Source organism: Schistocerca americana, unplaced genomic scaffold (genome assembly GCF_021461395.2).
Source record: "Schistocerca americana isolate TAMUIC-IGC-003095 unplaced genomic scaffold, iqSchAmer2.1 HiC_scaffold_367, whole genome shotgun sequence".
Classification (NCBI taxonomy): Eukaryota; Metazoa; Arthropoda; class Insecta; order Orthoptera; family Acrididae; genus Schistocerca; species Schistocerca americana.
The window spans coordinates 68,886-90,358 of record NW_025726090.1 but is presented as its reverse complement, the minus strand read 5'-3'; the positions used below and the strand labels follow the sequence as shown (position 1 = coordinate 90,358).

The 21,473-nt window shown below is 49.6% G+C and overlaps 18 non-coding genes across 18 annotated transcripts; all 18 read left to right on the top strand.

The window, feature by feature from the left end:
* Positions 1–685: 685 nt before the first annotated feature.
* LOC124581439 lies at positions 686–804 on the top strand. Its single transcript, XR_006973469.1, has one exon. It is a non-coding gene; the product is annotated as a 5S ribosomal RNA (ribosomal RNA).
* A 1,038-nt stretch (positions 805–1,842) lies between these two features.
* LOC124581387 lies at positions 1,843–1,961 on the top strand. Its single transcript, XR_006973423.1, has one exon. It is a non-coding gene; the product is annotated as a 5S ribosomal RNA (ribosomal RNA).
* A 1,035-nt stretch (positions 1,962–2,996) lies between these two features.
* LOC124581437 lies at positions 2,997–3,115 on the top strand. Its single transcript, XR_006973468.1, has one exon. It is a non-coding gene; the product is annotated as a 5S ribosomal RNA (ribosomal RNA).
* A 1,037-nt stretch (positions 3,116–4,152) lies between these two features.
* LOC124581436 lies at positions 4,153–4,271 on the top strand. The gene has a single exon (XR_006973467.1). It is a non-coding gene; the product is annotated as a 5S ribosomal RNA (ribosomal RNA).
* A 1,036-nt stretch (positions 4,272–5,307) lies between these two features.
* On the top strand, positions 5,308–5,426 carry LOC124581384. Its single transcript, XR_006973420.1, has one exon. It is a non-coding gene; the product is annotated as a 5S ribosomal RNA (ribosomal RNA).
* A 1,035-nt stretch (positions 5,427–6,461) lies between these two features.
* On the top strand, positions 6,462–6,580 carry LOC124581434. Its single transcript, XR_006973465.1, has one exon. It is a non-coding gene; the product is annotated as a 5S ribosomal RNA (ribosomal RNA).
* Positions 6,581–7,616: 1,036 nt separating this feature from the next.
* Positions 7,617–7,735, top strand: LOC124581382. The gene has a single exon (XR_006973419.1). It is a non-coding gene; the product is annotated as a 5S ribosomal RNA (ribosomal RNA).
* A 1,035-nt stretch (positions 7,736–8,770) lies between these two features.
* LOC124581433 lies at positions 8,771–8,889 on the top strand. Its single transcript, XR_006973464.1, has one exon. It is a non-coding gene; the product is annotated as a 5S ribosomal RNA (ribosomal RNA).
* Positions 8,890–9,929: 1,040 nt separating this feature from the next.
* LOC124581432 lies at positions 9,930–10,048 on the top strand. The gene has a single exon (XR_006973463.1). It is a non-coding gene; the product is annotated as a 5S ribosomal RNA (ribosomal RNA).
* Positions 10,049–11,082: 1,034 nt separating this feature from the next.
* LOC124581431 lies at positions 11,083–11,201 on the top strand. The gene has a single exon (XR_006973462.1). It is a non-coding gene; the product is annotated as a 5S ribosomal RNA (ribosomal RNA).
* A 1,040-nt stretch (positions 11,202–12,241) lies between these two features.
* LOC124581386 lies at positions 12,242–12,360 on the top strand. The gene has a single exon (XR_006973422.1). It is a non-coding gene; the product is annotated as a 5S ribosomal RNA (ribosomal RNA).
* A 1,025-nt stretch (positions 12,361–13,385) lies between these two features.
* Positions 13,386–13,504, top strand: LOC124581430. Its single transcript, XR_006973461.1, has one exon. It is a non-coding gene; the product is annotated as a 5S ribosomal RNA (ribosomal RNA).
* Positions 13,505–14,544: 1,040 nt separating this feature from the next.
* Positions 14,545–14,663, top strand: LOC124581429. The gene has a single exon (XR_006973460.1). It is a non-coding gene; the product is annotated as a 5S ribosomal RNA (ribosomal RNA).
* Positions 14,664–15,699: 1,036 nt separating this feature from the next.
* LOC124581428 lies at positions 15,700–15,818 on the top strand. Its single transcript, XR_006973459.1, has one exon. It is a non-coding gene; the product is annotated as a 5S ribosomal RNA (ribosomal RNA).
* A 1,036-nt stretch (positions 15,819–16,854) lies between these two features.
* Positions 16,855–16,973, top strand: LOC124581426. The gene has a single exon (XR_006973458.1). It is a non-coding gene; the product is annotated as a 5S ribosomal RNA (ribosomal RNA).
* Positions 16,974–18,012: 1,039 nt separating this feature from the next.
* On the top strand, positions 18,013–18,131 carry LOC124581425. The gene has a single exon (XR_006973457.1). It is a non-coding gene; the product is annotated as a 5S ribosomal RNA (ribosomal RNA).
* Positions 18,132–19,167: 1,036 nt separating this feature from the next.
* Positions 19,168–19,286, top strand: LOC124581424. The gene has a single exon (XR_006973456.1). It is a non-coding gene; the product is annotated as a 5S ribosomal RNA (ribosomal RNA).
* Positions 19,287–20,327: 1,041 nt separating this feature from the next.
* Positions 20,328–20,446, top strand: LOC124581422. The gene has a single exon (XR_006973454.1). It is a non-coding gene; the product is annotated as a 5S ribosomal RNA (ribosomal RNA).
* Positions 20,447–21,473: the final 1,027 nt, after the last annotated feature.

Genomic DNA, 21,473 nt, shown 5'->3' with positions numbered 1-21,473 from the left:
TGGGCCACGACCCGAGCGGCAGCGAGCGGCAGTCGAGCAAAGTCGGGACAAGTCGGGACGGGGACAGGGACAGGGATAGGAAAGGTGCTAATGCACTGCAAATTACGCAAACACCTCGTCTGAAGCGAGGCGAGGCGAGGCGAGGAAGCTCACATCGCCAGCAGTGGCGCCCTCCAACAAGACTCTGCCACACCCCGCACAGGCCATACGCCGGTCGGCCGCGCGCCAGCCCTCCTGCGCTGGACACCAGGGACAAGATGCGTCTTCCGCGAGTGTCGAAGGCTGCACGCGCCAAGCGGATGACAGGAGGTGCAACGAGAAGCTGCGCGTCTCACACACACGGCGGCGCGCCCGCTAATTCGGCAGTCGCTCTGCTGGCACGTCGGATTGCGGAAGGAAGTGCTTACAATTACAATTCTGTTCGTGTTTTATGTTGTAAAGTTGTTAGCTTGTAACGATGTAATGTTAATAAATAAATTTATAAATCTCACAACAAAAAAAAAAAAAAATACACGAAGCGCGTCCTTCCGGCTCATAAGTTTTGGAACTCAGGATTGCGTTCGCGCCAACGTGACAAATTGTCAATAAAAAAGAATGCGGCTGCTTTCGACCGAAAAGTGTGATTTTGTGTGTGTTGGGATAAGAACCGAATGCGAATTCCGCCATGCGCCTACATCATCTGGGCGCCAACGGCCATACCATGTTGAGTACACCGGTTCTCGTCCGATCACCGAAGTTAAGCAACATCGGGCGTGGTTAGTACTTGGATGGGTGACCACCTGGGAACACCACGTGCTGTTGGCTCCCTTTCATTTACTTTTTTTTTTTTTTATACCGCCTTCTTTCCATACCACCGTTCTGTTGTGACAAAGATTCTTGCTTAAGCATTTTAATCTACTGTAATGACCATAAGGTGCGAAATTGCAGTAAATATCTCAGTTTGAGGGAGAATGTGCTAACCAAGTTCGCCAGGAAGTCTTTGAAAACGACAAAACAGTACGAATCGGCAGATGTGTTCTGAAATACGTCAGCGCCTGTTGTTGTATAGCGGTGTACAATTCCTACTTCGATATGTAATTATAAATTTATTCCTTAGTCGTCTCGTCTCGTCTCGTCATCTCCTGCAGACGTTTCTTGTGCTTGCGCTGTTATATGGGCCACGACCCGAGCGGCAGCGAGCGGCAGTCGAGCAAAGTCGGGACAAGTCGGGACGGGGACAGGGACAGGGATAGGAAAGGTGCTAATGCACTGCAAATTACGCAAACACCTCGTCTGAAGCGAGGCGAGGCGAGGCGAGGCGAGGAAGCTCACATCGCCAGCAGTGGCGCCCTCCAACAAGACTCTGCCACACCCCGCACAGGCCATACGCCGGTCGGCCGCGCGCCAGCCCTCCTGCGCTGGACACCAGGGACAAGATGCGTCTTCCGCGAGTGTCGAAGGCTGCACGCGCCAAGCGGATGACAGGAGGTGCAACGAGAAGCTGCGCGTCTCACACACACGGCGGCGCGCCCGCTAATTCGGCAGTCGCTCTGCTGGCACGTCGGATTGCGGAAGGAAGTGCTTACAATTACAATTCTGTTCGTGTTTTATGTTGTAAAGTTGTTAGCTTGTAACGATGTAATGTTAATAAATAAATTTATAAATCTCACAACAAAAAAAAAAAAAATACACGAAGCGCGTCCTTCCGGCTCATAAGTTTTGGAACTCAGGATTGCGTTCGCGCCAACGTGACAAATTGTCAATAAAAAAGAATGCGGCTGCTTTCGACCGAAAAGTGTGATTTTGTGTGTGTTGGGATAAGAACCGAATGCGAATTCCGCCATGCGCCTACATCATCTGGGCGCCAACGGCCATACCATGTTGAGTACACCGGTTCTCGTCCGATCACCGAAGTTAAGCAACATCGGGCGTCGTTAGTACTTGGATGGGTGACCACCTGGGAACACCACGTGCTGTTGGCTCCCTTTCATTTACTTTTTTTTTTTTTTTTATACCGCCTTCTTTCCATACCACCGTTCTGTTGTGACAAAGATTCTTGCTTAAGCATTTTAATCTACTGTAATGACCATAAGGTGCGAAATTGCAGTAAATATCTCAGTTTGAGGGAGAATGTGCTAACCAAGTTCGCCAGGAAGTCTTTGAAAACGACAAAACAGTACGAATCGGCAGATGTGTTCTGAAATACGTCAGCGCCTGTTGTTGTATAGCGGTGTACAATTCCTACTTCGATATGTAATTATAAATTTATTCCTTAGTCGTCTCGTCTCGTCTCGTCATCTCCTGCAGACGTTTCTTGTGCTTGCGCTGTTATATGGGCCACGACCCGAGCGGCAGCGAGCGGCAGTCGAGCAAAGTCGGGACAAGTCGGGACGGGGACAGGGACAGGGATAGGAAAGGTGCTAATGCACTGCAAATTACGCAAACACCTCGTCTGAAGCGAGGCGAGGCGAGGCGAGGAAGCTCACATCGCCAGCAGTGGCGCCCTCCAACAAGACTCTGCCACACCCCGCACAGGCCATACGCCGGTCGGCCGCGCGCCAGCCCTCCTGCGCTGGACACCAGGGACAAGATGCGTCTTCCGCGAGTGTCGAAGGCTGCACGCGCCAAGCGGATGACAGGAGGTGCAACGAGAAGCTGCGCGTCTCACACACACGGCGGCGCGCCCGCTAATTCGGCAGTCGCTCTGCTGGCACGTCGGATTGCGGAAGGAAGTGCTTACAATTACAATTCTGTTCGTGTTTTATGTTGTAAAGTTGTTAGCTTGTAACGATGTAATGTTAATAAATAAATTTATAAATCTCACAACAAAAAAAAAAAAAATACACGAAGCGCGTCCTTCCGGCTCATAAGTTTTGGAACTCAGGATTGCGTTCGCGCCAACGTGACAAATTGTCAATAAAAAAGAATGCGGCTGCTTTCGACCGAAAAGTGTGATTTTGTGTGTGTTGGGATAAGAACCGAATGCGAATTCCGCCATGCGCCTACATCATCTGGGCGCCAACGGCCATACCATGTTGAGTACACCGGTTCTCGTCCGATCACCGAAGTTAAGCAACATCGGGCGTGGTTAGTACTTGGATGGGTGACCACCTGGGAACACCACGTGCTGTTGGCTCCCTTTCATTTACTTTTTTTTTTTTTTATACCGCCTTCTTTCCATACCACCGTTCTGTTGTGACAAAGATTCTTGCTTAAGCATTTTAATCTACTGTAATGACCATAAGGTGCGAAATTGCAGTAAATATCTCAGTTTGAGGGAGAATGTGCTAACCAAGTTCGCCAGGAAGTCTTTGAAAACGACAAAACAGTACGAATCGGCAGATGTGTTCTGAAATACGTCAGCGCCTGTTGTTGTATAGCGGTGTACAATTCCTACTTCGATATGTAATTATAAATTTATTCCTTAGTCGTCTCGTCTCGTCTCGTCATCTCCTGCAGACGTTTCTTGTGCTTGCGCTGTTATATGGGCCACGACCCGAGCGGCAGCGAGCGGCAGTCGAGCAAAGTCGGGACAAGTCGGGACGGGGACAGGGACAGGGATAGGAAAGGTGCTAATGCACTGCAAATTACGCAAACACCTCGTCTGAAGCGAGGCGAGGCGAGGCGAGGAAGCTCACATCGCCAGCAGTGGCGCCCTCCAACAAGACTCTGCCACACCCCGCACAGGCCATACGCCGGTCGGCCGCGCGCCAGCCCTCCTGCGCTGGACACCAGGGACAAGATGCGTCTTCCGCGAGTGTCGAAGGCTGCACGCGCCAAGCGGATGACAGGAGGTGCAACGAGAAGCTGCGCGTCTCACACACACGGCGGCGCGCCCGCTAATTCGGCAGTCGCTCTGCTGGCACGTCGGATTGCGGAAGGAAGTGCTTACAATTACAATTCTGTTCGTGTTTTATGTTGTAAAGTTGTTAGCTTGTAACGATGTAATGTTAATAAATAAATTTATAAATCTCACAACAAAAAAAAAAAAAAAAAATACACGAAGCGCGTCCTTCCGGCTCATAAGTTTTGGAACTCAGGATTGCGTTCGCGCCAACGTGACAAATTGTCAATAAAAAAGAATGCGGCTGCTTTCGACCGAAAAGTGTGATTTTGTGTGTGTTGGGATAAGAACCGAATGCGAATTCCGCCATGCGCCTACATCATCTGGGCGCCAACGGCCATACCATGTTGAGTACACCGGTTCTCGTCCGATCACCGAAGTTAAGCAACATCGGGCGTGGTTAGTACTTGGATGGGTGACCACCTGGGAACACCACGTGCTGTTGGCTCCCTTTCATTTACTTTTTTTTTTTTTTTATACCGCCTTCTTTCCATACCACCGTTCTGTTGTGACAAAGATTCTTGCTTAAGCATTTTAATCTACTGTAATGACCATAAGGTGCGAAATTGCAGTAAATATCTCAGTTTGAGGGAGAATGTGCTAACCAAGTTCGCCAGGAAGTCTTTGAAAACGACAAAACAGTACGAATCGGCAGATGTGTTCTGAAATACGTCAGCGCCTGTTGTTGTATAGCGGTGTACAATTCCTACTTCGATATGTAATTATAAATTTATTCCTTAGTCGTCTCGTCTCGTCTCGTCATCTCCTGCAGACGTTTCTTGTGCTTGCGCTGTTATATGGGCCACGACCCGAGCGGCAGCGAGCGGCAGTCGAGCAAAGTCGGGACAAGTCGGGACGGGGACAGGGACAGGGATAGGAAAGGTGCTAATGCACTGCAAATTACGCAAACACCTCGTCTGAAGCGAGGCGAGGCGAGGCGAGGAAGCTCACATCGCCAGCAGTGGCGCCCTCCAACAAGACTCTGCCACACCCCGCACAGGCCATACGCCGGTCGGCCGCGCGCCAGCCCTCCTGCGCTGGACACCAGGGACAAGATGCGTCTTCCGCGAGTGTCGAAGGCTGCACGCGCCAAGCGGATGACAGGAGGTGCAACGAGAAGCTGCGCGTCTCACACACACGGCGGCGCGCCCGCTAATTCGGCAGTCGCTCTGCTGGCACGTCGGATTGCGGAAGGAAGTGCTTACAATTACAATTCTGTTCGTGTTTTATGTTGTAAAGTTGTTAGCTTGTAACGATGTAATGTTAATAAATAAATTTATAAATCTCACAACAAAAAAAAAAAAAAAATACACGAAGCGCGTCCTTCCGGCTCATAAGTTTTGGAACTCAGGATTGCGTTCGCGCCAACGTGACAAATTGTCAATAAAAAAGAATGCGGCTGCTTTCGACCGAAAAGTGTGATTTTGTGTGTGTTGGGATAAGAACCGAATGCGAATTCCGCCATGCGCCTACATCATCTGGGCGCCAACGGCCATACCATGTTGAGTACACCGGTTCTCGTCCGATCACCGAAGTTAAGCAACATCGGGCGTGGTTAGTACTTGGATGGGTGACCACCTGGGAACACCACGTGCTGTTTTCTCCCTTTCATTTACTTTTTTTTTTTTTTTATACCGCCTTCTTTCCATACCACCGTTCTGTTGTGACAAAGATTCTTGCTTAAGCATTTTAATCTACTGTAATGACCATAAGGTGCGAAATTGCAGTAAATATCTCAGTTTGAGGGAGAATGTGCTAACCAAGTTCGCCAGGAAGTCTTTGAAAACGACAAAACAGTACGAATCGGCAGATGTGTTCTGAAATACGTCAGCGCCTGTTGTTGTATAGCGGTGTACAATTCCTACTTCGATATGTAATTATAAATTTATTCCTTAGTCGTCTCGTCTCGTCTCGTCATCTCCTGCAGACGTTTCTTGTGCTTGCGCTGTTATATGGGCCACGACCCGAGCGGCAGCGAGCGGCAGTCGAGCAAAGTCGGGACAAGTCGGGACGGGGACAGGGACAGGGATAGGAAAGGTGCTAATGCACTGCAAATTACGCAAACACCTCGTCTGAAGCGAGGCGAGGCGAGGCGAGGAAGCTCACATCGCCAGCAGTGGCGCCCTCCAACAAGACTCTGCCACACCCCGCACAGGCCATACGCCGGTCGGCCGCGCGCCAGCCCTCCTGCGCTGGACACCAGGGACAAGATGCGTCTTCCGCGAGTGTCGAAGGCTGCACGCGCCAAGCGGATGACAGGAGGTGCAACGAGAAGCTGCGCGTCTCACACACACGGCGGCGCGCCCGCTAATTCGGCAGTCGCTCTGCTGGCACGTCGGATTGCGGAAGGAAGTGCTTACAATTACAATTCTGTTCGTGTTTTATGTTGTAAAGTTGTTAGCTTGTAACGATGTAATGTTAATAAATAAATTTATAAATCTCACAACAAAAAAAAAAAAAAATACACGAAGCGCGTCCTTCCGGCTCATAAGTTTTGGAACTCAGGATTGCGTTCGCGCCAACGTGACAAATTGTCAATAAAAAAGAATGCGGCTGCTTTCGACCGAAAAGTGTGATTTTGTGTGTGTTGGGATAAGAACCGAATGCGAATTCCGCCATGCGCCTACATCATCTGGGCGCCAACGGCCATACCATGTTGAGTACACCGGTTCTCGTCCGATCACCGAAGTTAAGCAACATCGGGCGTGGTTAGTACTTGGATGGGTGACCACCTGGGAACACCACGTGCTGTTGGCTCCCTTTCATTTACTTTTTTTTTTTTTTTATACCGCCTTCTTTCCATACCACCGTTCTGTTGTGACAAAGATTCTTGCTTAAGCATTTTAATCTACTGTAATGACCATAAGGTGCGAAATTGCAGTAAATATCTCAGTTTGAGGGAGAATGTGCTAACCAAGTTCGCCAGGAAGTCTTTGAAAACGACAAAACAGTACGAATCGGCAGATGTGTTCTGAAATACGTCAGCGCCTGTTGTTGTATAGCGGTGTACAATTCCTACTTCGATATGTAATTATAAATTTATTCCTTAGTCGTCTCGTCTCGTCTCGTCATCTCCTGCAGACGTTTCTTGTGCTTGCGCTGTTATATGGGCCACGACCCGAGCGGCAGCGAGCGGCAGTCGAGCAAAGTCGGGACAAGTCGGGACGGGGACAGGGACAGGGATAGGAAAGGTGCTAATGCACTGCAAATTACGCAAACACCTCGTCTGAAGCGAGGCGAGGCGAGGCGAGGAAGCTCACATCGCCAGCAGTGGCGCCCTCCAACAAGACTCTGCCACACCCCGCACAGGCCATACGCCGGTCGGCCGCGCGCCAGCCCTCCTGCGCTGGACACCAGGGACAAGATGCGTCTTCCGCGAGTGTCGAAGGCTGCACGCGCCAAGCGGATGACAGGAGGTGCAACGAGAAGCTGCGCGTCTCACACACACGGCGGCGCGCCCGCTAATTCGGCAGTCGCTCTGCTGGCACGTCGGATTGCGGAAGGAAGTGCTTACAATTACAATTCTGTTCGTGTTTTATGTTGTAAAGTTGTTAGCTTGTAACGATGTAATGTTAATAAATAAATTTATAAATCTCACAACAAAAAAAAAAAAAAAATACACGAAGCGCGTCCTTCCGGCTCATAAGTTTTGGAACTCAGGATTGCGTTCGCGCCAACGTGACAAATTGTCAATAAAAAAGAATGCGGCTGCTTTCGACCGAAAAGTGTGATTTTGTGTGTGTTGGGATAAGAACCGAATGCGAATTCCGCCATGCGCCTACATCATCTGGGCGCCAACGGCCATACCATGTTGAGTACACCGGTTCTCGTCCGATCACCGAAGTTAAGCAACATCGGGCGTGGTTAGTACTTGGATGGGTGACCACCTGGGAACACCACGTGCTGTTTTCTCCCTTTCATTTACTTTTTTTTTTTTTTTATACCGCCTTCTTTCCATACCACCGTTCTGTTGTGACAAAGATTCTTGCTTAAGCATTTTAATCTACTGTAATGACCATAAGGTGCGAAATTGCAGTAAATATCTCAGTTTGAGGGAGAATGTGCTAACCAAGTTCGCCAGGAAGTCTTTGAAAACGACAAAACAGTACGAATCGGCAGATGTGTTCTGAAATACGTCAGCGCCTGTTGTTGTATAGCGGTGTACAATTCCTACTTCGATATGTAATTATAAATTTATTCCTTAGTCGTCTCGTCTCGTCTCGTCATCTCCTGCAGACGTTTCTTGTGCTTGCGCTGTTATATGGGCCACGACCCGAGCGGCAGCGAGCGGCAGTCGAGCAAAGTCGGGACAAGTCGGGACGGGGACAGGGACAGGGATAGGAAAGGTGCTAATGCACTGCAAATTACGCAAACACCTCGTCTGAAGCGAGGCGAGGCGAGGCGAGGAAGCTCACATCGCCAGCAGTGGCGCCCTCCAACAAGACTCTGCCACACCCCGCACAGGCCATACGCCGGTCGGCCGCGCGCCAGCCCTCCTGCGCTGGACACCAGGGACAAGATGCGTCTTCCGCGAGTGTCGAAGGCTGCACGCGCCAAGCGGATGACAGGAGGTGCAACGAGAAGCTGCGCGTCTCACACACACGGCGGCGCGCCCGCTAATTCGGCAGTCGCTCTGCTGGCACGTCGGATTGCGGAAGGAAGTGCTTACAATTACAATTCTGTTCGTGTTTTATGTTGTAAAGTTGTTAGCTTGTAACGATGTAATGTTAATAAATAAATTTATAAATCTCACAACAAAAAAAAAAAAAAATACACGAAGCGCGTCCTTCCGGCTCATAAGTTTTGGAACTCAGGATTGCGTTCGCGCCAACGTGACAAATTGTCAATAAAAAAGAATGCGGCTGCTTTCGACCGAAAAGTGTGATTTTGTGTGTGTTGGGATAAGAACCGAATGCGAATTCCGCCATGCGCCTACATCATCTGGGCGCCAACGGCCATACCATGTTGAGTACACCGGTTCTCGTCCGATCACCGAAGTTAAGCAACATCGGGCGTGGTTAGTACTTGGATGGGTGACCACCTGGGAACACCACGTGCTGTTGGCTCCCTTTCATTTACTTTTTTTTTTTTTTTATACCGCCTTCTTTCCATACCACCGTTCTGTTGTGACAAAGATTCTTGCTTAAGCATTTTAATCTACTGTAATGACCATAAGGTGCGAAATTGCAGTAAATATCTCAGTTTGAGGGAGAATGTGCTAACCAAGTTCGCCAGGAAGTCTTTGAAAACGACAAAACAGTACGAATCGGCAGATGTGTTCTGAAATACGTCAGCGCCTGTTGTTGTATAGCGGTGTACAATTCCTACTTCGATATGTAATTATAAATTTATTCCTTAGTCGTCTCGTCTCGTCTCGTCATCTCCTGCAGACGTTTCTTGTGCTTGCGCTGTTATATGGGCCACGACCCGAGCGGCAGCGAGCGGCAGTCGAGCAAAGTCGGGACAAGTCGGGACGGGGACAGGGACAGGGATAGGAAAGGTGCTAATGCACTGCAAATTACGCAAACACCTCGTCTGAAGCGAGGCGAGGCGAGGCGAGGAAGCTCACATCGCCAGCAGTGGCGCCCTCCAACAAGACTCTGCCACACCCCGCACAGGCCATACGCCGGTCGGCCGCGCGCCAGCCCTCCTGCGCTGGACACCAGGGACAAGATGCGTCTTCCGCGAGTGTCGAAGGCTGCACGCGCCAAGCGGATGACAGGAGGTGCAACGAGAAGCTGCGCGTCTCACACACACGGCGGCGCGCCCGCTAATTCGGCAGTCGCTCTGCTGGCACGTCGGATTGCGGAAGGAAGTGCTTACAATTACAATTCTGTTCGTGTTTTATGTTGTAAAGTTGTTAGCTTGTAACGATGTAATGTTAATAAATAAATTTATAAATCTCACAACAAAAAAAAAAAAAAAAAAAATACACGAAGCGCGTCCTTCCGGCTCATAAGTTTTGGAACTCAGGATTGCGTTCGCGCCAACGTGACAAATTGTCAATAAAAAAGAATGCGGCTGCTTTCGACCGAAAAGTGTGATTTTGTGTGTGTTGGGATAAGAACCGAATGCGAATTCCGCCATGCGCCTACATCATCTGGGCGCCAACGGCCATACCATGTTGAGTACACCGGTTCTCGTCCGATCACCGAAGTTAAGCAACATCGGGCGTGGTTAGTACTTGGATGGGTGACCACCTGGGAACACCACGTGCTGTTGGCTCCCTTTCATTTACTTTTTTTTTTTTTTTATACCGCCTTCTTTCCATACCACCGTTCTGTTGTGACAAAGATTCTTGCTTAAGCATTTTAATCTACTGTAATGACCATAAGGTGCGAAATTGCAGTAAATATCTCAGTTTGAGGGAGAATGTGCTAACCAAGTTCGCCAGGAAGTCTTTGAAAACGACAAAACAGTACGAATCGGCAGATGTGTTCTGAAATACGTCAGCGCCTGTTGTTGTATAGCGGTGTACAATTCCTACTTCGATATGTAATTATAAATTTATTCCTTAGTCGTCTCGTCTCGTCTCGTCATCTCCTGCAGACGTTTCTTGTGCTTGCGCTGTTATATGGGCCACGACCCGAGCGGCAGCGAGCGGCAGTCGAGCAAAGTCGGGACAAGTCGGGACGGGGACAGGGACAGGGATAGGAAAGGTGCTAATGCACTGCAAATTACGCAAACACCTCGTCTGAAGCGAGGCGAGGCGAGGCGAGGAAGCTCACATCGCCAGCAGTGGCGCCCTCCAACAAGACTCTGCCACACCCCGCACAGGCCATACGCCGGTCGGCCGCGCGCCAGCCCTCCTGCGCTGGACACCAGGGACAAGATGCGTCTTCCGCGAGTGTCGAAGGCTGCACGCGCCAAGCGGATGACAGGAGGTGCAACGAGAAGCTGCGCGTCTCACACACACGGCGGCGCGCCCGCTAATTCGGCAGTCGCTCTGCTGGCACGTCGGATTGCGGAAGGAAGTGCTTACAATTACAATTCTGTTCGTGTTTTATGTTGTAAAGTTGTTAGCTTGTAACGATGTAATGTTAATAAATAAATTTATAAATCTCACAACAAAAAAAAAAAAAATACACGAAGCGCGTCCTTCCGGCTCATAAGTTTTGGAACTCAGGATTGCGTTCGCGCCAACGTGACAAATTGTCAATAAAAAAGAATGCGGCTGCTTTCGACCGAAAAGTGTGATTTTGTGTGTGTTGGGATAAGAACCGAATGCGAATTCCGCCATGCGCCTACATCATCTGGGCGCCAACGGCCATACCATGTTGAGTACACCGGTTCTCGTCCGATCACCGAAGTTAAGCAACATCGGGCGTGGTTAGTACTTGGATGGGTGACCACCTGGGAACACCACGTGCTGTTGGCTCCCTTTCATTTACTTTTTTTTTTTTTTTATACCGCCTTCTTTCCATACCACCGTTCTGTTGTGACAAAGATTCTTGCTTAAGCATTTTAATCTACTGTAATGACCATAAGGTGCGAAATTGCAGTAAATATCTCAGTTTGAGGGAGAATGTGCTAACCAAGTTCGCCAGGAAGTCTTTGAAAACGACAAAACAGTACGAATCGGCAGATGTGTTCTGAAATACGTCAGCGCCTGTTGTTGTATAGCGGTGTACAATTCCTACTTCGATATGTAATTATAAATTTATTCCTTAGTCGTCTCGTCTCGTCTCGTCATCTCCTGCAGACGTTTCTTGTGCTTGCGCTGTTATATGGGCCACGACCCGAGCGGCAGCGAGCGGCAGTCGAGCAAAGTCGGGACAAGTCGGGACGGGGACAGGGACAGGGATAGGAAAGGTGCTAATGCACTGCAAATTACGCAAACACCTCGTCTGAAGCGAGGCGAGGCGAGGCGAGGAAGCTCACATCGCCAGCAGTGGCGCCCTCCAACAAGACTCTGCCACACCCCGCACAGGCCATACGCCGGTCGGCCGCGCGCCAGCCCTCCTGCGCTGGACACCAGGGACAAGATGCGTCTTCCGCGAGTGTCGAAGGCTGCACGCGCCAAGCGGATGACAGGAGGTGCAACGAGAAGCTGCGCGTCTCACACACACGGCGGCGCGCCCGCTAATTCGGCAGTCGCTCTGCTGGCACGTCGGATTGCGGAAGGAAGTGCTTACAATTACAATTCTGTTCGTGTTTTATGTTGTAAAGTTGTTAGCTTGTAACGATGTAATGTTAATAAATAAATTTATAAATCTCACAACAAAAAAAAAAAAAAAAAAAATACACGAAGCGCGTCCTTCCGGCTCATAAGTTTTGGAACTCAGGATTGCGTTCGCGCCAACGTGACAAATTGTCAATAAAAAAGAATGCGGCTGCTTTCGACCGAAAAGTGTGATTTTGTGTGTGTTGGGATAAGAACCGAATGCGAATTCCGCCATGCGCCTACATCATCTGGGCGCCAACGGCCATACCATGTTGAGTACACCGGTTCTCGTCCGATCACCGAAGTTAAGCAACATCGGGCGTCGTTAGTACTTGGATGGGTGACCACCTGGGAACACCACGTGCTGTTGGCTCCCTTTCATTTACTTTTTTTTTTTTTTATACCGCCTTCTTTCCATACCACCGTTCTGTTGTGACAAAGATTCTTGCTTAAGCATTTTAATCTACTGTAATGACCATAAGGTGCGAAATTGCAGTAAATATCTCAGTTTGAGGGAGAATGTGCTAACCAAGTTCGCCAGGAAGTCTTTGAAAACGACAAAACAGTACGAATCGGCAGATGTGTTCTGAAATACGTCAGCGCCTGTTGTTGTATAGCGGTGTACTTCGATATGTAATTATAAATTTATTCCTTAGTCGTCTCGTCTCGTCTCGTCATCTCCTGCAGACGTTTCTTGTGCTTGCGCTGTTATATGGGCCACGACCCGAGCGGCAGCGAGCGGCAGTCGAGCAAAGTCGGGACAAGTCGGGACGGGGACAGGGACAGGGATAGGAAAGGTGCTAATGCACTGCAAATTACGCAAACACCTCGTCTGAAGCGAGGCGAGGCGAGGCGAGGAAGCTCACATCGCCAGCAGTGGCGCCCTCCAACAAGACTCTGCCACACCCCGCACAGGCCATACGCCGGTCGGCCGCGCGCCAGCCCTCCTGCGCTGGACACCAGGGACAAGATGCGTCTTCCGCGAGTGTCGAAGGCTGCACGCGCCAAGCGGATGACAGGAGGTGCAACGAGAAGCTGCGCGTCTCACACACACGGCGGCGCGCCCGCTAATTCGGCAGTCGCTCTGCTGGCACGTCGGATTGCGGAAGGAAGTGCTTACAATTACAATTCTGTTCGTGTTTTATGTTGTAAAGTTGTTAGCTTGTAACGATGTAATGTTAATAAATAAATTTATAAATCTCACAACAAAAAAAAAAAAAAATACACGAAGCGCGTCCTTCCGGCTCATAAGTTTTGGAACTCAGGATTGCGTTCGCGCCAACGTGACAAATTGTCAATAAAAAAGAATGCGGCTGCTTTCGACCGAAAAGTGTGATTTTGTGTGTGTTGGGATAAGAACCGAATGCGAATTCCGCCATGCGCCTACATCATCTGGGCGCCAACGGCCATACCATGTTGAGTACACCGGTTCTCGTCCGATCACCGAAGTTAAGCAACATCGGGCGTGGTTAGTACTTGGATGGGTGACCACCTGGGAACACCACGTGCTGTTGGCTCCCTTTCATTTACTTTTTTTTTTTTTTTATACCGCCTTCTTTCCATACCACCGTTCTGTTGTGACAAAGATTCTTGCTTAAGCATTTTAATCTACTGTAATGACCATAAGGTGCGAAATTGCAGTAAATATCTCAGTTTGAGGGAGAATGTGCTAACCAAGTTCGCCAGGAAGTCTTTGAAAACGACAAAACAGTACGAATCGGCAGATGTGTTCTGAAATACGTCAGCGCCTGTTGTTGTATAGCGGTGTACAATTCCTACTTCGATATGTAATTATAAATTTATTCCTTAGTCGTCTCGTCTCGTCTCGTCATCTCCTGCAGACGTTTCTTGTGCTTGCGCTGTTATATGGGCCACGACCCGAGCGGCAGCGAGCGGCAGTCGAGCAAAGTCGGGACAAGTCGGGACGGGGACAGGGACAGGGATAGGAAAGGTGCTAATGCACTGCAAATTACGCAAACACCTCGTCTGAAGCGAGGCGAGGCGAGGCGAGGAAGCTCACATCGCCAGCAGTGGCGCCCTCCAACAAGACTCTGCCACACCCCGCACAGGCCATACGCCGGTCGGCCGCGCGCCAGCCCTCCTGCGCTGGACACCAGGGACAAGATGCGTCTTCCGCGAGTGTCGAAGGCTGCACGCGCCAAGCGGATGACAGGAGGTGCAACGAGAAGCTGCGCGTCTCACACACACGGCGGCGCGCCCGCTAATTCGGCAGTCGCTCTGCTGGCACGTCGGATTGCGGAAGGAAGTGCTTACAATTACAATTCTGTTCGTGTTTTATGTTGTAAAGTTGTTAGCTTGTAACGATGTAATGTTAATAAATAAATTTATAAATCTCACAACAAAAAAAAAAAAAAAAAAAATACACGAAGCGCGTCCTTCCGGCTCATAAGTTTTGGAACTCAGGATTGCGTTCGCGCCAACGTGACAAATTGTCAATAAAAAAGAATGCGGCTGCTTTCGACCGAAAAGTGTGATTTTGTGTGTGTTGGGATAAGAACCGAATGCGAATTCCGCCATGCGCCTACATCATCTGGGCGCCAACGGCCATACCATGTTGAGTACACCGGTTCTCGTCCGATCACCGAAGTTAAGCAACATCGGGCGTGGTTAGTACTTGGATGGGTGACCACCTGGGAACACCACGTGCTGTTGGCTCCCTTTCATTTACTTTTTTTTTTTTTTTATACCGCCTTCTTTCCATACCACCGTTCTGTTGTGACAAAGATTCTTGCTTAAGCATTTTAATCTACTGTAATGACCATAAGGTGCGAAATTGCAGTAAATATCTCAGTTTGAGGGAGAATGTGCTAACCAAGTTCGCCAGGAAGTCTTTGAAAACGACAAAACAGTACGAATCGGCAGATGTGTTCTGAAATACGTCAGCGCCTGTTGTTGTATAGCGGTGTACAATTCCTACTTCGATATGTAATTATAAATTTATTCCTTAGTCGTCTCGTCTCGTCTCGTCATCTCCTGCAGACGTTTCTTGTGCTTGCGCTGTTATATGGGCCACGACCCGAGCGGCAGCGAGCGGCAGTCGAGCAAAGTCGGGACAAGTCGGGACGGGGACAGGGACAGGGATAGGAAAGGTGCTAATGCACTGCAAATTACGCAAACACCTCGTCTGAAGCGAGGCGAGGCGAGGCGAGGAAGCTCACATCGCCAGCAGTGGCGCCCTCCAACAAGACTCTGCCACACCCCGCACAGGCCATACGCCGGTCGGCCGCGCGCCAGCCCTCCTGCGCTGGACACCAGGGACAAGATGCGTCTTCCGCGAGTGTCGAAGGCTGCACGCGCCAAGCGGATGACAGGAGGTGCAACGAGAAGCTGCGCGTCTCACACACACGGCGGCGCGCCCGCTAATTCGGCAGTCGCTCTGCTGGCACGTCGGATTGCGGAAGGAAGTGCTTACAATTACAATTCTGTTCGTGTTTTATGTTGTAAAGTTGTTAGCTTGTAACGATGTAATGTTAATAAATAAATTTATAAATCTCACAACAAAAAAAAAAAAAAAATACACGAAGCGCGTCCTTCCGGCTCATAAGTTTTGGAACTCAGGATTGCGTTCGCGCCAACGTGACAAATTGTCAATAAAAAAGAATGCGGCTGCTTTCGACCGAAAAGTGTGATTTTGTGTGTGTTGGGATAAGAACCGAATGCGAATTCCGCCATGCGCCTACATCATCTGGGCGCCAACGGCCATACCATGTTGAGTACACCGGTTCTCGTCCGATCACCGAAGTTAAGCAACATCGGGCGTGGTTAGTACTTGGATGGGTGACCACCTGGGAACACCACGTGCTGTTGGCTCCCTTTCATTTACTTTTTTTTTTTTTTTTATACCGCCTTCTTTCCATACCACCGTTCTGTTGTGACAAAGATTCTTGCTTAAGCATTTTAATCTACTGTAATGACCATAAGGTGCGAAATTGCAGTAAATATCTCAGTTTGAGGGAGAATGTGCTAACCAAGTTCGCCAGGAAGTCTTTGAAAACGACAAAACAGTACGAATCGGCAGATGTGTTCTGAAATACGTCAGCGCCTGTTGTTGTATAGCGGTGTACAATTCCTACTTCGATATGTAATTATAAATTTATTCCTTAGTCGTCTCGTCTCGTCTCGTCATCTCCTGCAGACGTTTCTTGTGCTTGCGCTGTTATATGGGCCACGACCCGAGCGGCAGCGAGCGGCAGTCGAGCAAAGTCGGGACAAGTCGGGACGGGGACAGGGACAGGGATAGGAAAGGTGCTAATGCACTGCAAATTACGCAAACACCTCGTCTGAAGCGAGGCGAGGCGAGGCGAGGAAGCTCACATCGCCAGCAGTGGCGCCCTCCAACAAGACTCTGCCACACCCCGCACAGGCCATACGCCGGTCGGCCGCGCGCCAGCCCTCCTGCGCTGGACACCAGGGACAAGATGCGTCTTCCGCGAGTGTCGAAGGCTGCACGCGCCAAGCGGATGACAGGAGGTGCAACGAGAAGCTGCGCGTCTCACACACACGGCGGCGCGCCCGCTAATTCGGCAGTCGCTCTGCTGGCACGTCGGATTGCGGAAGGAAGTGCTTACAATTACAATTCTGTTCGTGTTTTATGTTGTAAAGTTGTTAGCTTGTAACGATGTAATGTTAATAAATAAATTTATAAATCTCACAACAAAAAAAAAAAAAAATACACGAAGCGCGTCCTTCCGGCTCATAAGTTTTGGAACTCAGGATTGCGTTCGCGCCAACGTGACAAATTGTCAATAAAAAAGAATGCGGCTGCTTTCGACCGAAAAGTGTGATTTTGTGTGTGTTGGGATAAGAACCGAATGCGAATTCCGCCATGCGCCTACATCATCTGGGCGCCAACGGCCATACCATGTTGAGTACACCGGTTCTCGTCCGATCACCGAAGTTAAGCAACATCGGGCGTGGTTAGTACTTGGATGGGTGACCACCTGGGAACACCACGTGCTGTTGGCTCCCTTTCATTTACTTTTTTTTTTTTTTTATACCGCCTTCTTTCCATACCACCGTTCTGTTGTGACAAAGATTCTTGCTTAAGCATTTTAATCTACTGTAATGACCATAAGGTGCGAAATTGCAGTAAATATCTCAGTTTGAGGGAGAATGTGCTAACCAAGTTCGCCAGGAAGTCTTTGAAAACGACAAAACAGTACGAATCGGCAGATGTGTTCTGAAATACGTCAGCGCCTGTTGTTGTATAGCGGTGTACAATTCCTACTTCGATATGTAATTATAAATTTATTCCTTAGTCGTCTCGTCTCGTCTCGTCATCTCCTGCAGACGTTTCTTGTGCTTGCGCTGTTATATGGGCCACGACCCGAGCGGCAGCGAGCGGCAGTCGAGCAAAGTCGGGACAAGTCGGGACGGGGACAGGGACAGGGATAGGAAAGGTGCTAATGCACTGCAAATTACGCAAACACCTCGTCTGAAGCGAGGCGAGGCGAGGCGAGGAAGCTCACATCGCCAGCAGTGGCGCCCTCCAACAAGACTCTGCCACACCCCGCACAGGCCATACGCCGGTCGGCCGCGCGCCAGCCCTCCTGCGCTGGACACCAGGGACAAGATGCGTCTTCCGCGAGTGTCGAAGGCTGCACGCGCCAAGCGGATGACAGGAGGTGCAACGAGAAGCTGCGCGTCTCACACACACGGCGGCGCGCCCGCTAATTCGGCAGTCGCTCTGCTGGCACGTCGGATTGCGGAAGGAAGTGCTTACAATTACAATTCTGTTCGTGTTTTATGTTGTAAAGTTGTTAGCTTGTAACGATGTAATGTTAATAAATAAATTTATAAATCTCACAACAAAAAAAAAAAAAAAAAAATACACGAAGCGCGTCCTTCCGGCTCATAAGTTTTGGAACTCAGGATTGCGTTCGCGCCAACGTGACAAATTGTCAATAAAAAAGAATGCGGCTGCTTTCGACCGAAAAGTGTGATTTTGTGTGTGTTGGGATAAGAACCGAATGCGAATTCCGCCATGCGCCTACATCATCTGGGCGCCAACGGCCATACCATGTTGAGTACACCGGTTCTCGTCCGATCACCGAAGTTAAGCAACATCGGGCGTGGTTAGTACTTGGATGGGTGACCACCTGGGAACACCACGTGCTGTTGGCTCCCTTTCATTTACTTTTTTTTTTTTTTTATACCGCCTTCTTTCCATACCACCGTTCTGTTGTGACAAAGATTCTTGCTTAAGCATTTTAATCTACTGTAATGACCATAAGGTGCGAAATTGCAGTAAATATCTCAGTTTGAGGGAGAATGTGCTAACCAAGTTCGCCAGGAAGTCTTTGAAAACGACAAAACAGTACGAATCGGCAGATGTGTTCTGAAATACGTCAGCGCCTGTTGTTGTATAGCGGTGTACAATTCCTACTTCGATATGTAATTATAAATTTATTCCTTAGTCGTCTCGTCTCGTCTCGTCATCTCCTGCAGACGTTTCTTGTGCTTGCGCTGTTATATGGGCCACGACCCGAGCGGCAGCGAGCGGCAGTCGAGCAAAGTCGGGACAAGTCGGGACGGGGACAGGGACAGGGATAGGAAAGGTGCTAATGCACTGCAAATTACGCAAACACCTCGTCTGAAGCGAGGCGAGGCGAGGCGAGGAAGCTCACATCGCCAGCAGTGGCGCCCTCCAACAAGACTCTGCCACACCCCGCACAGGCCATACGCCGGTCGGCCGCGCGCCAGCCCTCCTGCGCTGGACACCAGGGACAAGATGCGTCTTCCGCGAGTGTCGAAGGCTGCACGCGCCAAGCGGATGACAGGAGGTGCAACGAGAAGCTGCGCGTCTCACACACACGGCGGCGCGCCCGCTAATTCGGCAGTCGCTCTGCTGGCACGTCGGATTGCGGAAGGAAGTGCTTACAATTACAATTCTGTTCGTGTTTTATGTTGTAAAGTTGTTAGCTTGTAACGATGTAATGTTAATAAATAAATTTATAAATCTCACAACAACAAAAAAAAAAAAATACACGAAGCGCGTCCTTCCGGCTCATAAGTTTTGGAACTCAGGATTGCGTTCGCGCCAACGTGACAAATTGTCAATAAAAAAGAATGCGGCTGCTTTCGACCGAAAAGTGTGATTTTGTGTGTGTTGGGATAAGAACCGAATGCGAATTCCGCCATGCGCCTAGATCATCTGGGCGCCAACGGCCATACCATGTTGAGTACACCGGTTCTCGTCCGATCACCGAAGTTAAGCAACATCGGGCGTGGTTAGTACTTGGATGGGTGACCACCTGGGAACACCACGTGCTGTTGGCTCCCTTTCATTTACTTTTTTTTTTTTTTTTTATACCGCCTTCTTTCCATACCACCGTTCTGTTGTGACAAAGATTCTTGCTTAAGCATTTTAATCTACTGTAATGACCATAAGGTGCGAAATTGCAGTAAATATCTCAGTTTGAGGGAGAATGTGCTAACCAAGTTCGCCAGGAAGTCTTTGAAAACGACAAAACAGTACGAATCGGCAGATGTGTTCTGAAATACGTCAGCGCCTGTTGTTGTATAGCGGTGTACAATTCCTACTTCGATATGTAATTATAAATTTATTCCTTAGTCGTCTCGTCTCGTCTCGTCATCTCCTGCAGACGTTTCTTGTGCTTGCGCTGTTATATGGGCCACGACCCGAGCGGCAGCGAGCGGCAGTCGAGCAAAGTCGGGACAAGTCGGGACGGGGACAGGGACAGGGATAGGAAAGGTGCTAATGCACTGCAAATTACGCAAACACCTCGTCTGAAGCGAGGCGAGGCGAGGCGAGGAAGCTCACATCGCCAGCAGTGGCGCCCTCCAACAAGACTCTGCCACACCCCGCACAGGCCATACGCCGGTCGGCCGCGCGCCAGCCCTCCTGCGCTGGACACCAGGGACAAGATGCGTCTTCCGCGAGTGTCGAAGGCTGCACGCGCCAAGCGGATGACAGGAGGTGCAACGAGAAGCTGCGCGTCTCACACACACGGCGGCGCGCCCGCTAATTCGGCAGTCGCTCTGCTGGCACGTCGGATTGCGGAAGGAAGTGCTTACAATTACAATTCTGTTCGTGTTTTATGTTGTAAAGTTGTTAGCTTGTAACGATGTAATGTTAATAAATAAATTTATAAATCTCACAACAAAAAAAAAAAAAAAAAAATACACGAAGCGCGTCCTTCCGGCTCATAAGTTTTGGAACTCAGGATTGCGTTCGCGCCAACGTGACAAATTGTCAATAAAAAAGAATGCGGCTGCTTTCGACCGAAAAGTGTGATTTTGTGTGTGTTGGGATAAGAACCGAATGCGAATTCCGCCATGCGCCTACATCATCTGGGCGCCAACGGCCATACCATGTTGAGTACACCGGTTCTCGTCCGATCACCGAAGTTAAGCAACATCGGGCGTGGTTAGTACTTGGATGGGTGACCACCTGGGAACACCACGTGCTGTTGGCTCCCTTTCATTTACTTTTTTTTTTTTTTTATACCGCCTTCTTTCCATACCACCGTTCTGTTGTGACAAAGATTCTTGCTTAAGCATTTTAATCTACTGTAATGACCATAAGGTGCGAAATTGCAGTAAATATCTCAGTTTGAGGGAGAATGTGCTAACCAAGTTCGCCAGGAAGTCTTTGAAAACGACAAAACAGTACGAATCGGCAGATGTGTTCTGAAATACGTCAGCGCCTGTTGTTGTATAGCGGTGTACAATTCCTACTTCGATATGTAATTATAAATTTATTCCTTAGTCGTCTCGTCTCGTCTCGTCATCTCCTGCAGACGTTTCTTGTGCTTGCGCTGTTATATGGGCCACGACCCGAGCGGCAGCGAGCGGCAGTCGAGCAAAGTCGGGACAAGTCGGGACGGGGACAGGGACAGGGATAGGAAAGGTGCTAATGCACTGCAAATTACGCAAACACCTCGTCTGAAGCGAGGCGAGGCGAGGCGAGGAAGCTCACATCGCCAGCAGTGGCGCCCTCCAACAAGACTCTGCCACACCCCGCACAGGCCATACGCCGGTCGGCCGCGCGCCAGCCCTCCTGCGCTGGACACCAGGGACAAGATGCGTCTTCCGCGAGTGTCGAAGGCTGCACGCGCCAAGCGGATGACAGGAGGTGCAACGAGAAGCTGCGCGTCTCACACACACGGCGGCGCGCCCGCTAATTCGGCAGTCGCTCTGCTGGCACGTCGGATTGCGGAAGGAAGTGCTTACAATTACAATTCTGTTCGTGTTTTATGTTGTAAAGTTGTTAGCTTGTAACGATGTAATGTTAATAAATAAATTTATAAATCTCACAACAAAAAAAAAAAAAAAAAAATACACGAAGCGCGTCCTTCCGGCTCATAAGTTTTGGAACTCAGGATTGCGTTCGCGCCAACGTGACAAATTGTCAATAAAAAAGAATGCGGCTGCTTTCGACCGAAAAGTGTGATTTTGTGTGTGTTGGGATAAGAACCGAATGCGAATTCCGCCATGCGCCTA